The sequence below is a fragment of the Eptatretus burgeri genome, chromosome 11 (assembly GCF_056783735.1).
Source record: "Eptatretus burgeri isolate ZD-2024b chromosome 11, Ebu_testis_v1, whole genome shotgun sequence".
Taxonomy (NCBI): domain Eukaryota; kingdom Metazoa; phylum Chordata; class Myxini; order Myxiniformes; family Myxinidae; genus Eptatretus; species Eptatretus burgeri.
In genome coordinates, this window is record NC_140971.1 from 7,147,964 (window position 1) to 7,163,587 (window position 15,624).

A 15,624-nucleotide genomic window follows, 5' to 3' on the forward strand; every position below is an offset into this window, starting at 1 on the left:
TGAACAGGTGAGGTCTGGTTGGAGGTTAAAAAGGTTTGAGTTTTTAAAAAATATATATATTTTTGAGGGTAAGTGGTTTGAGAACAAAATAATAATAATAAAATATTAAAAAAAAACACAAAAAAGAAGAAACATTTTACATTTTCTTTTTAAAAAATCTAAATTGCTCTGGTGTTGATGTGGCGCAGGCACGATGGGCCGAATAGCCTCCTCCTGCATCTAAATTCCTTGTGTGTGTATCCCTGTGAGGTGCAGAACCAGTAGATTGTTGAAATAATTTGTCCCATTTTCTGTTTGTGTTTTTCATGAAAGTCGATAATATTAAAGGGGTCAGTGGTTGCTGGTGATGACTGTACTGTAGTTGTTGTTGAATCGTTCTCTTTGTGCAATTTTGATAGTTGGATAGTTCCATAGTGGGTTTAGTTGTGGCCTACGATTGCTATTGTTTTTGTTATAAAAATTATTATTTAACTTACATTTGGAAATTAATTGTGTAATATTTTTTATTTTATCCTTCAGATTGCGAGCTTTGTTTGATGGTGCAATTTTCCATTTTTTGTGGACAAATAAATAAATTTCAAATTTTACTTTCATCGATGATTAAAACGGTTCCAACAACGATCGTTAATGTTACATCACAGAGAATGCGGTGAAGAATGTTGGGATGTCGCATGCATGTTTTGGATGCTGGTTTGTGCATGTGTGTTGCCATGCATCCAAGATCTTTAATAGAACAAATGGAATGCTAACCCTAAGAGAGTTTTACAGCTCTGCCCAGAAAGTTAATGAACCAGTGGAACAGTTTGTCAGACTCCAACACAGGCAGGGCAGTGTTAGTTTGGCACTTTGGAAGAAGAAATTTAATTCCATCCTCTTTTATTGTCAATGTGAAGCATGGAAAGTTTTCATCTACTGGCAATTCAATTTAAAAAGGGTTCATCACACCCTTTTTCGCATTAGCATTAAACATGTGAATCGAATTTGGCACAAATGATAGTCTAAAACGACTGTACAAGGGAAGTGGAGCACGAAGGCAAATACCTGAGCGATAAAAATAAAAACTGGAACAGCATTCGGTAGAGCGCATACCTCCGCCAGGCTGAACAGTTTACATTTTGTATCCCACTGATAGGGTCGATCTGAATCCAGACATGAACCAAAATCAAATCGGCTTGTTCTCGTCACCTAACCAACTCATCCACAACTTTTTGAGACATCATGCTATACATAGTTTTTGGTGCCATCTTTCAATGGTGAAGACTCACTTAAAAAAAATTGTATCTGGATCCAGATCTTCACCAAAATCACATGCTGGATCATCTTCCTGGGTCTTTCCAATTTCTTAACATTCTCTTTTGACGAATTACCAAATGTAAATATCAAACTAAAGGACTGATAGAAAAGAAGCAAAAAGCGATTATTGTTATGAAACGTGCAATTTATTTAAACAGCACAATCCTTGGTTTGCTTTACGGGAAAACACTTGGGAATTCGTACTCCATTTCAATTTGTTATCCGTCACTATGTCCCAATACTTATACTCAGAAACTTGTTTTATATTACGATCACGAATTATAATCAAGGGGTCATGGCCATCTGCTAAGTGGCAAAAATCAAAAATAATTTCCTTCGTTTTGTTGACATTAGGAACTAAATAATGACGTCATACCAGTGTACAAACTATGCACTTCATTCACGTATTCTTGCTTGTCATTCAGTAGGAATCCCTAATTACCATATCATCTGCTTATTTGATAACACTACATTTAGGACTTGAACTGCTTCAGTCACTTGCATACAAAGAAAATAAAATGGGGGGGGGGGGAGATTTACAATAAAATGGAGAGATAAATTTACAATAGAAACCATTCAGCTTGCCAACAAAGTCTTTCGTACACTCTGCTTTCCTTGTTGATTTGTTCTTGTATCCAACCGTAGTCTGCATTTCCTGCCAAGCAACATGAGAATTGCTTCCTTTGAAATTCCATTCCAACTTCCAGTTATAATCTGCTTTAGACTTTGTAACTTGCCCACCTATTTCTCCGAAGCCTCCGTTCCACCTCCACTCACAATCTGATGGTTCTCCAAATCCATAAATCCATCGCACGATCCGGTATTCCAGAATGAAGCCAGGTCTCCGTGAAACGTAGAAGGCATGCTTCTCTGTACTCATGTAGTTCGTCCATTTTGTTTTGTAATGAACGAACGTTTCCTGTAACGACGGTTAAACAATGGCGGATTGAAGCCCTGCTTCCTGATGTGCTGACAAAGACCATCTTTCCTGCCCCTTTTCCTCAATCAAATTTCTTGTGGAAGGTTCTCATAGCCATCCAGTTTGACACATGCCTGAGGTCGAGGTTAAAGGAGTAGTAATAGGATCAGTGATGTATTTGGCAAAGAAGACAACAACGTAACAACCAAAAAGACACTAAACACGAACAAAGAAGTATGAAAGACAATCGCTAAGCAGGACATGAAATGCCAGTGGTAGTCATGACAGTACAGCACCTCATTCACGAAATGATGAGAGATCATGTAGTGATGGTTTGTTGTGACAAACAAGCACAAGCCTGGCTATTCCATGAAAGGAACGATGACTTGAAGAAAGAAATCTCATCATTCCGAGTCAATGAGGCTACTACGACGTCGCTCAGACTGGTTTCAGGTATAGTGGACCTAAGTGTAGAATACCTTAACGACATATCTCATCAGAAAAAAAGGAGGTAGAGATGAGTAAATGTCACAACCACAGAGCAATAAAGGAAAATATGTTCAGAAAGAGATTTTGTGCAAGTTCCCTGGGATAGAACGCAGGTATTGCGGCAAGATGAATCAGTTCGCAAAAATTTTCTGGAGGAGAAAGAAAGCAGAGATGTTCATCTCGTCAAAGACGAGTTATCATTTGTCCACTACGACACATCATCAGATGAATAATGTGTCGACACTGTTCACTCAGTTGGAGCAGTGCAATCTCCAGGCAAACGACGCTGTGCAACGCTGTCCCAAAGAAGTGACGGTGGAAAAGCAAAGCAGATTCAATGTTAGATCTACATGGTTTTGACCTGAAACTTGACGAGTTTCAATTAGTGTGATTATACCACAAGATGATAACCCCGACATGGAACCAACCTGAGTGAAGAACTTATATGTGTATGACTGGACGATTATCATTCGGCGAGACCCAAAAGTGGTGCAAGCAAGAGTAAATGAGAGAGAGAGAGAGGAGCATCTACAGTTTGAAATAGTAGATGTTTGATCATCAGAAACATCTACTGTCAGTGTCAGCTGATGCAAACTATAAGATATAGGGCTTATTACAATCAAACCACCAGAACAAACACACTGTGTAAAGGAAGGATCCTACACCAAGCCACTCTCTCAGCAGCAGATATTTACAGTCAATGGAGACACATTCTCTGGTCTTGGTTGCTCACCAGTTGAATATCATCTCAAGGTAGAATAGATGGTGAAGCCAACACAGCACCTTTCAAGGAGAGTTCAAGTTGCACTTAAGTCCAGCCTGAAAGAAAAAAAAAAAAAACACAAGCAAGAATTACTTTGCAACACACGTCCCTGACCGGTCCCAATGAATGTTAGGAGGATAAAAAGAAATTGTTTGCATTTAACGCACGGTCCAACCGAAACCGGAAGCAAAAAAGAAGAAGAAGAAACTCTCTGACCCACTGTGAACTGTTTGGGTCTATTTGGAAAAATAAAAGGAAAAGCAATTTTCATTTCCTCATATCTTTTATAGACGAGAAACCAATAAAGACAACTAGGACAACAAACCAGAGATAAAAATTAGCTTGCTTTAACGCACGCTCGAGCCGATACTGGAACCAAAATGAAGAAGAAGAAACTGAATTTTCTGAGTCTAAAAAGGGCATAAGTCTGTGAAAAATGGACGAAACAACCTGAAACTCGAACTTGTTCTGTAACTTATCATAATAGAGCCATGTACCAAGTTTCAGTTGAATAAATTAAAGGGCATGGGAGGGGGGGAGGGGAAGTCTGGAAAACCACAGGTGGGATGGACAGATGGAGAGCAAACCTATATCACTGGAGGTGACTGATAATAAATGTGTGTCTCCTCCATAACTCCAAAACCATGAAACCTAGCATCCCCAAACATTGCATGAATATTAAGGGAACTCAAAGGGGGTGCATATTAATGAAAACTGGGTATTTGGGTAAACTGAAACATTCATTTTGAAGATAATTAATGTCTCACCTTCATGAAAGGTTTAGCCTTGGTCAGCCCAACTTCACCTCGCAGGGGTTTATACTTATCTGCCATTTTGATTTGGTCTTTGAAAAATGCCTAACCTAGGAACAGATCATAATGGTTTCTGTACGAGAGCTTCATTCCTACGAATCACTGCATACATCACCGATTGCTAATCATCAGACCTACGAATCACTGCACACATTGCTCATCACTTACCAAACCAGCTGTTCATTACAAACCGATGTTTGTATGCTGTGGCAATCCAGTCGCAAGCAGTATAATTGGCCTTTTCTAATTACAGCGGACGTCGTTTTTGAAAATAGAATTACAAATTGACAATCGATCAAGACAATGTTGAGATCATTAGGTAAACCAAGTATTCTTAACCATTTTATTGGAGTACTTGCTTGAGTGCTTCAGCCACTTGGGTGAGTGCTCTACAAGCTGCTTACTTTGAACCATCTGTTTTTACAACTCCCTCTGTATGACGGACACTGTATAATGGACTCTATATGACGGACTATATTGCGTCTATTTGAAAGTATGAAAGAGGTGGGGATTGACTTGTCGGATCTGCTGAACATGTTCGGCCATTTGAACCAGAAGCATTCCTGACTCGGAAAGGCAGTTCTAAGATTTTTTCAGAGAGTGGGAAATCCATATCGTATTATAGATTACTGAATGGCTCCTTCGTTCACTGCTGTTATGGCTGGGTGTGTTGCGTATATAGAGCCTCGTGGCTCTGAAAATGCCATAAAACTTAAAAAGAAGAAGATAACTCCTTATCCATATTCAGCGAAGCTACGGGAGAAATTTTGAGAGAGGGACCTGCGGTGCGGCCCCACGATGTTCACACATCTTTTTATGGCGTGGCAGTGCCTCGTGAGTGACGTGGGAAGGTGAAGTGAATGACGAGGTATTACGTATGCAGTTCAGTTATGTGTGCCACCCCACACTATGTTACAGTGTTAATTCACGGACAAAAACATCATAAAACTAGAGTAATTCGACTGCGCGCAGTCGACGGGTATGCCTCCGCTCTCCCGCACAAACACTTGAGTAGTGACATATTTCACCCTTGACCTTTATCGTATCTGGCTCAAAATCTAATCAGTTAATTGCCCTGTCTAACTTTACCTTTGTACCAAGTTTGATGAAATTCTGTCCAATATTTTTTGAGTTAGGGTGTAAACAGTAAAATTTCAGAGTTTGACCTTGACCTTTGACCCTTGACCTTTATCACATCTGGCCCAAAATCGAATCACTTAATTGCCCTGTCTTACTTTACCTTTTTACCAAGTTTGATGAAATTATACAATTTGCTTCTTGAGTTATCGCGTAAACGAAAATCCGGACGGACGGACAACCCGGAAACATAATGCCTCCAGCACCTTGGTGCGGAGGCATAAAAAAGTGTGTGTGTGTGTGTGTGTGTGTGTGTGTGTGTGTGTGTGTGTGTGTGTGTGTGTGTGTGTATGTTCGTTTGTTCAGTCACTTGCGCTACCCCACACTACAGTACGCAGTTCACTGTGCACACAGTCACTCTGCTAAACACAACAATACAACCTATTCTCCTTTGTAATAACTGGTCGATGGATCACAGTACAAAGTGTGGACCTCGCGGTCTCGTGCGGTGCCTTGGTCTCACCCTGGTGTGATTTGTTAATTAATTATTTTTTCACACGAGATCGCATGTTTTCGCCCTTTTTATGCGATCTGCTTTCATTGAGGATGTCATTTAATTTCTGTAGGAGCTTTGAATGATGCTATCTAATATATAAAGGTGAGTTCGTGTCTGTGGGTCTGTTTGCCTGTCTGTGGGTCATAAGCCCCACCCATTCTACAGGCCACGCCCTCCAGCCGTCCATAAATCGCCACCATCTTCGTCTCTCCACGTTGCTCACATTGTTTGAAAGGCCTCATGTACATTTTGTACATTTGAAGACTGAACAACACAGTTTCTGTCATTAAATGAAGATACCGTTTACTATGTTGAGGAAAAAAAGTAACATTTTGATTACAACTCAAACGAGGGAATGCGTGTTTTGTCTGCAGCGATTGTGACAGCTGTCTGGCTATACACCGCCCAATGAAGGTGCGTTAATCCTCATATTATGCAGAGGAAAGAAAATAGTGATATTTCATTAAAAAAATAAAAAAATACTTTGTAGGACATCAAAAGCAGTTACTTTCTGTCTGCGAGACAGTGACGTGTTGCTTAAAACTCAATAGTTGCTTCCCATCTATCTATAATTCCAGCAATGTGTGTGTGTGTGTGTGTGTGTGTGTGTGTGTGTGTGTGTGTGTGTGTGTGTGTGTGTGTGTGTGCCTGTGACCACTGTTTCTCGACAACCACCGGTCCGATCCAATTGAAACTTGCCAGGTATATTGCTGGGGCCCTGAGGATGTGCCTTTTCAAGGTTTGATATTAATCGGACAAGTGCTTCCCAAGTTATGGCCATTTATTTACCAAACAATGACAGGACACATTGCTGCGTGAGCGTGGCCGATGGGGAAGAGAACCTCAGCCGCGTTCCCCATTACGGGTTACAATGTACTGACTTCCGGATAGTGATGACCGTGTATTCTAATAATTTATCGATTTCTTGTGCGCATTTATAGATAAACACAATGCCCCAATCCAGTCGTCGTTTACGAGAGCGAAGGAATGGCCTGTGTATTTGTTTGAAAGTTTTTTTTTGGGGGGGGGGGGGTTTCTCTTCTCTTCTCTTTGTGTTTTTCCTTGTGATGACATTGCGAAAAGGCAAAATACGTTGGCGCTAATTGAATAATTGGCCATTAAAACTAAATTGTGAATAATCATAACTGCGATATGCGAACTTCTGGGCCACGCACGTACGGGCACGCGAGAGCGAAAGAACCGCCTGTGTGGTTGTTGTTTATGGCTCGCGGTTTGAAAGTTTTTTTTATTGCTGCATGTATGGCCACACACGCACGGGCACGTACTAGTCGATCTATAATTCCAGCAATCTCTGTGTGTCTGTCTGTCTGTCTGTGACCGCTGTTTCTCGACAACCACTGGTCCGATCTAATTGAAACTTTCCAGGTATATTGCTGGGGCCCCGTGGATGTGCGTTTTCAAGGTTTGATATTAATCAGACAAGTGGTTCCCAAGTTATGGCCATATATTCACCAACCAATGACAGGACACGGTGCTATTACATCCCAAAAATTTTTTTTTTTTTGCATGTACGGCCACACACATACGGACACACACGTACGGGCATGCACTAGTCATTTGCAATGACTGGAACAAGCAAAAATATCCCGTGTTTGCTTTCGTGCGAAGTATGAAAAAAAAGATGTCCCTATACATGACGTCATCACGCAGCGATGTTGACAATAGCGGGAATGCACTAATAATTGGAGTCTTTTCTATAACATACTAAAACCCATGAAAAATGATGTGATGGAGGATAGAAAGACGAGAGGGAGAAGAAGAAGAAAAGTAGGAAATGTAAGAAGAAGAAGAAGAAGAAGAAGAAGAAGAAGAAGAAGAAGAAGAAGAAGAAGAAGAAGAAGAAGAAGAAGAAGAAGAAGAGTATGCTGTTGAGATGTCCAGTGTTGTGTTCAGTTACCAAGCAGCAAGCTAGCGCTTGCCAAGCGAGCCGTTCCTTATCAACGGCTTTTAATGGAGTGCTTGCTTGAGTGCTTAAGGCACTTGGCAAGCGCTCTACATCAAACCTGGTAACTGAACACACCCGAGATTCATGACATATTACATGGCGATGAGGATAAAACAACTATAGCATCATTATTTCAGCCATATCGATGAATTCGTCCCTCAAGGTGTGGGGTGGTGGGAGGAGGTAGGGGAAGGAGTGGGGTGGGAAGAGGGACTTGGCGTTGCCAGGCAATGCTGGGTACCTTTGCTAGTATTGAATATAGTAAGATGATCGAGGCTCATGGAATAGCGAGAGAGCAAAATGGAATGGAACAAAATGGAAAGGGGGAAACCCCAGCAGCAGAGTAGAGGTGAGAGTGAGAGAGATCAAAGGAGGAGGACACATGGGGGGTGAACAAGCTGCCCACAAGTTGAATGAAACACAGCAAAAAGAGGAAGGTGAAAGCAGTGATGAAACAGAAAAGGAACAAATCAACCGACCACTAACAAACAAAAAGTGGCGAGGGAGAGGGGGAAAAATTACAAAAACCTGGAAAAAAAAAGGGAATGCTTGGGAATGGGTTTATTTGGGGGTAGAAGAAAGGAGTATGGATGGAGGATGACCTGCGGTAGTGATGAGTAGCTATCTTAAAGCCCTGGAGGGAAGAATGGGACTGAACAGACTGAACAGATGTGGGATGGTGAACATCATGCAGATATAATTGGCTGCTGCGCTTCCTACAAGCATACAGCAAATTCTGAGTAACCTGACCGACAAGTTATCGCGTCATTTACGGGAACATGCCACCGGTACCTAGCGATTCTCCAAACAGCGTGCACCGAGTGAGTCACAATCAAGAAATGATTTGTCTGCAATAAGCTAATGGATCATAATTGACTACATTCTTGGTTAATTGTTCGTTGACTGATGATATATATATATATATATATATATATATATATATATATATATATATATATATATATATATATATATATATATATATATATATATATATATAGATTCATGGTTATGAGTTAGTTTTGAATGCATGGTTGTCCTCCGCCATTTTGTTCAGCTCACTCATCCTCGGCGTTACCCCTCCATGGTTTAAAGGAAATAACTTGATCATTGGTAACCCTCCAAGCCTGGCAATATGTTTACTTATTGCAATAGTAAGTCGTCACTATTTGGTAAAGAATTAAGAGTTTCAGCTAACTCTGCAAGTACATTTTGATCGAATTGTCAGGTACTCTATGTGTGGAGGTCTGAGTGGCTCAGTTTCCATGGCTATGGTAATGAGAAAGTGAAGTTTTATGATAATTTTGATTCTTTCTTCTTAGGTTCAGATGTCCACATCAATGCATTCTTATTCACTGTTCAATTTTGTTAAATTTATCTCATTGCGTTGTCTTCGTCGATATCTCTGCTACGCTCCCCTTTTAATGTTTCCAAGTTCTCAAACCAACAGCTGGATAAGATGTTCGAGCGGTTTAGATCGTTCGAGTCATCACCATCACCAAAGTGACCTGCAGGCGGAGGCAGAATCAAAAGGCTTTCAAGAGAGATGAAGCTTTAGCAGTCGATTCGCACCGCTTCACTCCGGTAATTACCTCCGACACCGAAGGTGGACGGAGGTTACCTTTTCACCCCTGTCTATTTGTCTGTGAGCCGCATATCTCAAAAAGTCGTGGACATATTCGGACGAAATTTGGTGGACAGGATGGATGCGTGACAAGGACTAATTAGTTTGATTTTGGTGAAGATCCGGATCCGGAAATTAAAAATTTTTTTTCCAAAAATGATTCTTCACCATCGAGAAAGAGGGCCATAACAATATATATATATATATATATATATATATATATATATATATATATATATATATATATATATATATATATGGCACAGTATTTCAAAAAGTTGTGGTCGAGCTACCACAACATTCGGTGGATGAGTTTGGTTCAGATCTGGATTGAGATCCGGCCTGTTAGTGGGAAACAAAACATAAACTGTTCAGCCTGGTTGGAGGAACTGCTCTACCGAGTGCCGTTCTATTGGCATGGTGCACAGTCGTTTCCAGTGGAAGTACTTTTTCCCTGCAGTGCTGATAAGTTAGGTTTCAGCTTCCTGCTTGATCTGATAAGGGTGTGTTCAGCAAATGTGGTATGCTCGATACTCGTGGCTGCGGATTTCTCAGTTCATACTTTTCCAAGCAGTTACTCACGGCATCCTCAAAATCTGTTTCTTGCCATTATGTTTTTTAACCGGGTGTCCACAACCATGCAATGTAATCTTTGTGCAAACCGGTGCACGTAATTTCGACATCCCATCTGGGGACAAATCGTTCACACACATCTGTAGTCCGAGGTAATGGGAGACAGAGGAGAACAGCCATCATATCATTGGCCACACAGATGGTCTAACGACAGTCCCTGGGGTTTTCAGAAATGATTCTGCAGCGCACTCAACATTCATGCTGCAGTTGCATCACAGCACACTACCTCATCCGATAAAGAAAGCAACGACTTCATTTTCCCCGACACGTCCAGTCCCCAAATGCCCCGTCTCCTGGTCCTCTATGACCTGACACCAATGTTCATTAATTCAGCACTAATTCTGATGCACACGTTTTGAAATAAAAAGATTTTCACATCTTTGATAATGCATGACAACAAATCCCCCATGGTGAAGCTATAGCACAAGGTCTGCACACATTACATCCAATCCAGCTCCCCCTCTGGTCTCTTATTCCTCTGACCCTCCCTGGCTCCTCCAGGTATCCCATCCTGGTTAAACTCCCCAAATCCAGGCTTAACACACACCTCCACACGTTTGTCCCTCTTTTCTCCCATCTGTGGAACTGTCTTCCAGAGACTGTTCAATCCCACTCTTCCCTCCAGGGATTCAAAAGCAGGTGGTGCACTACAAGCTCATGTCACATCCCTCTTCCATATCCATGATCTTTTCTACCCCCACCAATCCAACTGAAATCAATCTTAAGACTTGCCGGTTACCGTGTCCCCCCATTGCCCCCTTACCTCCTCTTTTTGTGTTAATTCATCCCCTTTCTTGTTGTGTTAATTTTGGGCAAACCTGCCCTATTGTCAGTCAGTGCCTTTTTGCCCTCTCACTTCACTCTTCCATCACCCGAAGATCTGGTGGAGAGAAAAAAAACAACATTATTCTTCAAGGTTTTGCGAGTGAATGTGATCTTGAAGAACCTTTCCTTATCAAACAGACCCGCAGCAGATGGCTCCGAGCGGTGTGATTGCCGAGATAACCTTTGGACTTGTTTTAATTATGGTTGTGATTTACATCTCGGAAAATTTTAGGAGTGGCATATCCTTATCATGCAAAAAGCAACTGCGTTTTTGGGGTGAGAGGGGGAGGACTGAGGGGGGGGGCTGTTTTTCCTTCCGCTCTGCTCTGTTGCTCGATGGTCCATGATTCCTTTGCCATCCAGCTCTTCACTGAGTCTTGACCTCTGTAAATAAAATGCGGAAAACCTGTTTCATGTCAAAGCTGCATCTGGAATAAGGCACAATTGGGCAAGATGTCCAGGGCAGGAAAGATTGGGCAAGTTCAACTCCCCCACTCCTTCCTCTCGCTCTTCCGTCATGATTACATGTTCGGTCTCCTGAACACCCGTCTCAGAGGACTCTCCAGCTGATGACGTACCGGGTGATTTCAGTATATTGAATAGGACCAATGGAAATTTGTGTGTGTGTGTGTGTGTGTGTGTGTATGTATATATATATATATATATATATATATATATATATATATATATATATATATATATATATATATATATATATATATATATATATATATATATATACAGTGGGGAGAACAAGTATTTGATACACTGCCGATTTTGCAGGTTTTCCCACTTACAAAGCACGTAGAGGTCTGTAATTTTCATCATAGGTACACTTCAACTGTGAAAGACGGAATCTAAAAAAGAAATCTTGAAAATCACATTGTATGATTTTTAAATAATTAATTTGCATTTTATTGCATGAAATAAGTATTTGATACATCAGACAAACAGAATTTAATATTTGCTACAGAAACCTTTGTTTGCAATTTCAGAGATCAGTCCTTTCCTGTACTTCTTAACCAGGTTTGCACAGACTGCAGCAGGGATTTTGGCCCACTCCTCCATACAGATCTTCTCCAGATCCTTCAGGTTTCGGGGCTGTCGCTGGGTAACACAGACTTTCAGCTCCCTTCAAAGATTTTCTCTTGGGTTCAGCTCTGTAGACTGGCGAGGCCACTTCAGGACCTTGAGATGCTTCCAACGGAGCCACTCCTTAGTTGCCCTCACTGTGTGTTTTGGGTCGTTGTCATGCTGGAAGACCCAGCCACGCCCCATCGAAAATGCTCTTGTTGAGGGAAGGAGGTTGTTGGCCAAGATCTCGTGATACATGGCCCCATCCATCCTCCCCTCAATACGGTGCAGTCGTCCTGTCCCCTTTGCAGAAAAGCATCCCCAAATAATGATGTTTCCACCTCCATGCTTCACGGTTGGGATGGTGTTCTTGGGGTTGTTCTCATCCTTCTTCTTCCTCCAAACACGGCGAGTGGAGTTTAAACCAAAAAGCTCTATTTTGGTCTCATCAGACCACATGACATTCTCCCATTCCTCCTCTGGATCATCCAGATGGTCATTGGCAAACTTCAGACGGGCCTGGACATGCGCTGGCTTGAGCAGAGGGACTTTGCATGTGCTGCAGGATTTTAATCCATGACGGCATAGTGTGTTACTGATGGTTAATTTTGATACTGTGGTCCCAGCTCTCTTCAGGTCATTGACCAGGTCCTGCCGTGTAGTTCTGGGCTGATCCCTCACCTTTCTCATGATCATTGAGGCTCCACGAGGTGAGATCTTGCATGGAGCCCCAGACCGAGGGAGATTGACTGTTATCTTGAACTTCTTCCATTTTCTAATAATTGCGCCAACAGTTGTTGCCTTCTCACCAAGCTGCTTGCCTATTGTCCTGTCGCCCATCCCAGCCTTGTGCAAGTCTACAATTTTGTCCCTGATGTCCTTTGACAGCTCTCTGGTCTTGCCCATTGTGGAGAGGTTGGAGTCTGATTGATTGAATGTGGACAGCTGTCTTTTTTGCAGATAACGAGTTCAAACAGGTGCAGTTAATACAGGTAATGAGTGGAGAATGGGAGGGCTTCTTAAAGACAAAACGAACAGGTCTCTGAGAGCCGGAATTCTAACTGGTTGGTCGGTGATCAAATACTTATTTCATGCAATAAAATGCAAATTAATTATTTTAAAATCATGCAATGTGATTTTCAGCATTTTTGTTTTGGATTCCATCTTTCACAGTTGAAGTGTACCGATGATAAAAATTACAGACCTCGACGTGCTTTGGAAGTGGGAAAACCTGCAAAATCGGCAGTGTATCAAATACTTGTTCTCCCCACTGTATATATACACTAGCAAAGTATCCGTCTTCGACGGGTAATTCATAAATTAAAGCAGATGTCGATTACTCACAGTTTTTGTGGAGTCAATTTTGTTACGAACGGGTCTCTTGGGTCGTCTACTGCAGCACATTTTTTAAAAACAACATTCCTCGTTTTCTTGTCTGGGGCATGGACGTGCAGCTTTGATCTTGATCCAACTCTTGATGCCGCAACATACAACATTCCGTGTGATTAAACAGGTGAACGCAGATCAAGTCCGATTATGCTGAACGTCTGTCCCTGTGCTTTGTTTAATGTCATGGCAAAGCAAGGTCGTAAGGGAAATTGTAATCTATGGAACTGGAATGGCAGGTCACTGTCGGATGGTATAAGTAGTATCCTTGGAATTAATGCATGTTTTCCTGCTGCCGGTCCATTAATCAGGATCACTTCAATCACATTTGGGCTCATTCGGTAGACTGTGCAGTGGGTGCCATTCATGATATTTGGTGGATCCAATGAACGTAGAACAATAACTGGGAAGCCCACTTTCAGCTGAAGTTTTTGTGGTGGTATCCCTGATATTTCAATGGAATTCAGAAATTCAACGGGAAAGTGCACCGCTTCCTCCGGAGTGAGAGTAGTGTTGATTGCATCGTATATCTTGACTTCTCCTGGGAAGCGGTCAATGCCGGTAGAGTTGGCAGCATCCACTGTTTCATTTAGAGGTGCGAGTATCGCTCATTCTAACAACCAGTTGTTGTCGTTTGGAGCACGTCCTGTTAATCCCACATATATTTCCTCGATTATTTTGGATGGAGTTTCGTGCTGGTGGATCCCTTCTGGTAAAGTGATGGTGTCCGGTTTATTTTCAGCAGGGTCGTTAGCGTCTCCAATGTTCATGAGGAGGTCTGCGTGATTAGCGTACCGAACATCCTCCTGTGCGTGGTTTGCGGCCGTTGTACGGTCAATGACAGGAAGGTTGTAGTTATCCACAGCTTGACCTCCTTGTGCGAGGATGTGGTCTTCTATTTCCATCAAGCAAAGATTGTACATTTCCCCTGCACGGTCGTCGTCAACATGAACGTTGTGGTGATGGAAAAAATATTTTGCTAACGCAGCTTTATGATCATTCCAGAGGGCGAGTGGGTTACTTGGTTCACAAAAAATCAACAGGTCAATGAATAATTACCGAAGACTTTGCGGGCTCTGTCCAATAGTTGCCTCTCGCAAGGCATAATGTCGATGGGTGTCATCCTCTGCAAGTCCCTTCACCAGACATGCCTCTCTAAAAGTTGGCAGGATTACACCTTCATTACTCCTGAGATCTTCGAACGATGTCGGACCATGTTCCTGGTGAAGCAGCATGCGTAAAAAATAGCACTGATTGTTTTGGATTGACCGTGTAAACTCTACCGATAGCAGGGCTTCTGAATACACCTGGGAATTGTGGTTCTGGAGTTCCCCTCTTGCGTCGATTCCACTTTTTGTTACAAGAATCCCATGTGTAATACTCTGGAACTTCGTGATAAGTGAGTGTTTTCGCGAACTCATCCGTACGGCAAATGGAGAAGAATTCTGTCAGAGTTGTCTTTGGTGGTCCCACCGATTTTCTATAACGTGCTCGATACGCTCTCCATTTACAATCTTGGTAATTGCGATTACATTCCCTCCGCCCTCTGGGGTGCGCCTGTCGTACTTGGGATAGCTATCTTGCCCTTGTTCCGTCGCTTCCATAAAATCCTTCGGGAACATTTTTGAGCAGGATCCGTCCTTCATACGTGGACTGTTTCTGTTGAAAGGGCCGCACGGTCCATGGATCATGTTGCATTTCACCAGTTCATGCAGTTGAAGTTCCGAATCCAGACATGGTATTTCCACATATATGACTTGATCAATATCGTCGGGTCTGATTTTGCTTCCTGGGGACAGCCAGAGTAGTATGTGCACATGAGGTAGCCCTCATTTCTGGAATTTGATAGAATACAGCCATGCCAGCAAGTCACCAAAAGCTCCATTCTTCAACAGATCCATCAGTTTCTTCAATTTCAAATGGAAAACATGACAGACGATATCTGGCCAGTCTGATGCTGTTTGTTTCGGTAGAAGATTTTCTGTAATTTCTGACCATTTCGGATTAGTAGTGGAGATTATGAACAGATCTGGTCTGCCATACTTCCGCACGTATGCGATGGCATCTTGGGTGCGCTCGTGCATACAGCGCGGACCGCCCGTGAATGTAGATGGTAACACGATCCTTTGCCCCACGTTCCGCGGATCACAGTCGTTATTAAATATAGCGTTTCTGAAGTTTTGGTAGCTGTCCACTCTTGGAGCTTT

General features: G+C 42.1%; 2 protein-coding genes and 1 long non-coding RNA gene across 7 annotated transcripts in view; 2 read left to right on the plus strand and 1 right to left on the minus strand.

Moving 5' to 3' along the window:
- Positions 1 to 15,624, minus strand: part of LOC147016420 (uncharacterized) — a 60,260-nt gene that overhangs the window by 36,685 nt on the left and 7,951 nt on the right. For 2 of the 3 annotated variants that reach the window (XR_015049043.1, XR_015049041.1), the window contains exons 2-3: positions 10,896 to 11,012; positions 3,435 to 3,520 (exon numbers count right to left, since the gene is read on the minus strand). This is a non-coding gene — a long non-coding RNA (uncharacterized LOC147016420). Of the gene's footprint in view, positions 1 to 3,434; positions 3,521 to 10,895; positions 11,013 to 13,375; positions 13,817 to 15,624 lie in introns of those variants that run through there. The other variant, XR_015049042.1, reaches the window with a different exon arrangement.
- Positions 1 to 15,624, plus strand: part of LOC147016421 (alkaline phosphatase-like) — a 57,080-nt gene that overhangs the window by 12,269 nt on the left and 29,187 nt on the right. Inside the window, exon 1 of one of the 3 annotated variants that reach the window (XM_085845065.1) lies at positions 8,670 to 8,696. The exons of the other annotated variants lie outside the window; for them this stretch is intronic. The gene's annotated coding sequence lies outside the window, so the exon portion shown is untranslated. Of the gene's footprint in view, positions 1 to 8,669; positions 8,697 to 15,624 lie in introns of those variants that run through there. 3 annotated transcript variants of the gene reach the window in all.
- The window catches only part of LOC147016422 (alkaline phosphatase-like), a 119,330-nt gene that overhangs the window by 5,659 nt on the left and 98,047 nt on the right, over positions 1 to 15,624 (plus strand). The gene's annotated exons all lie outside the window — the stretch shown is intronic.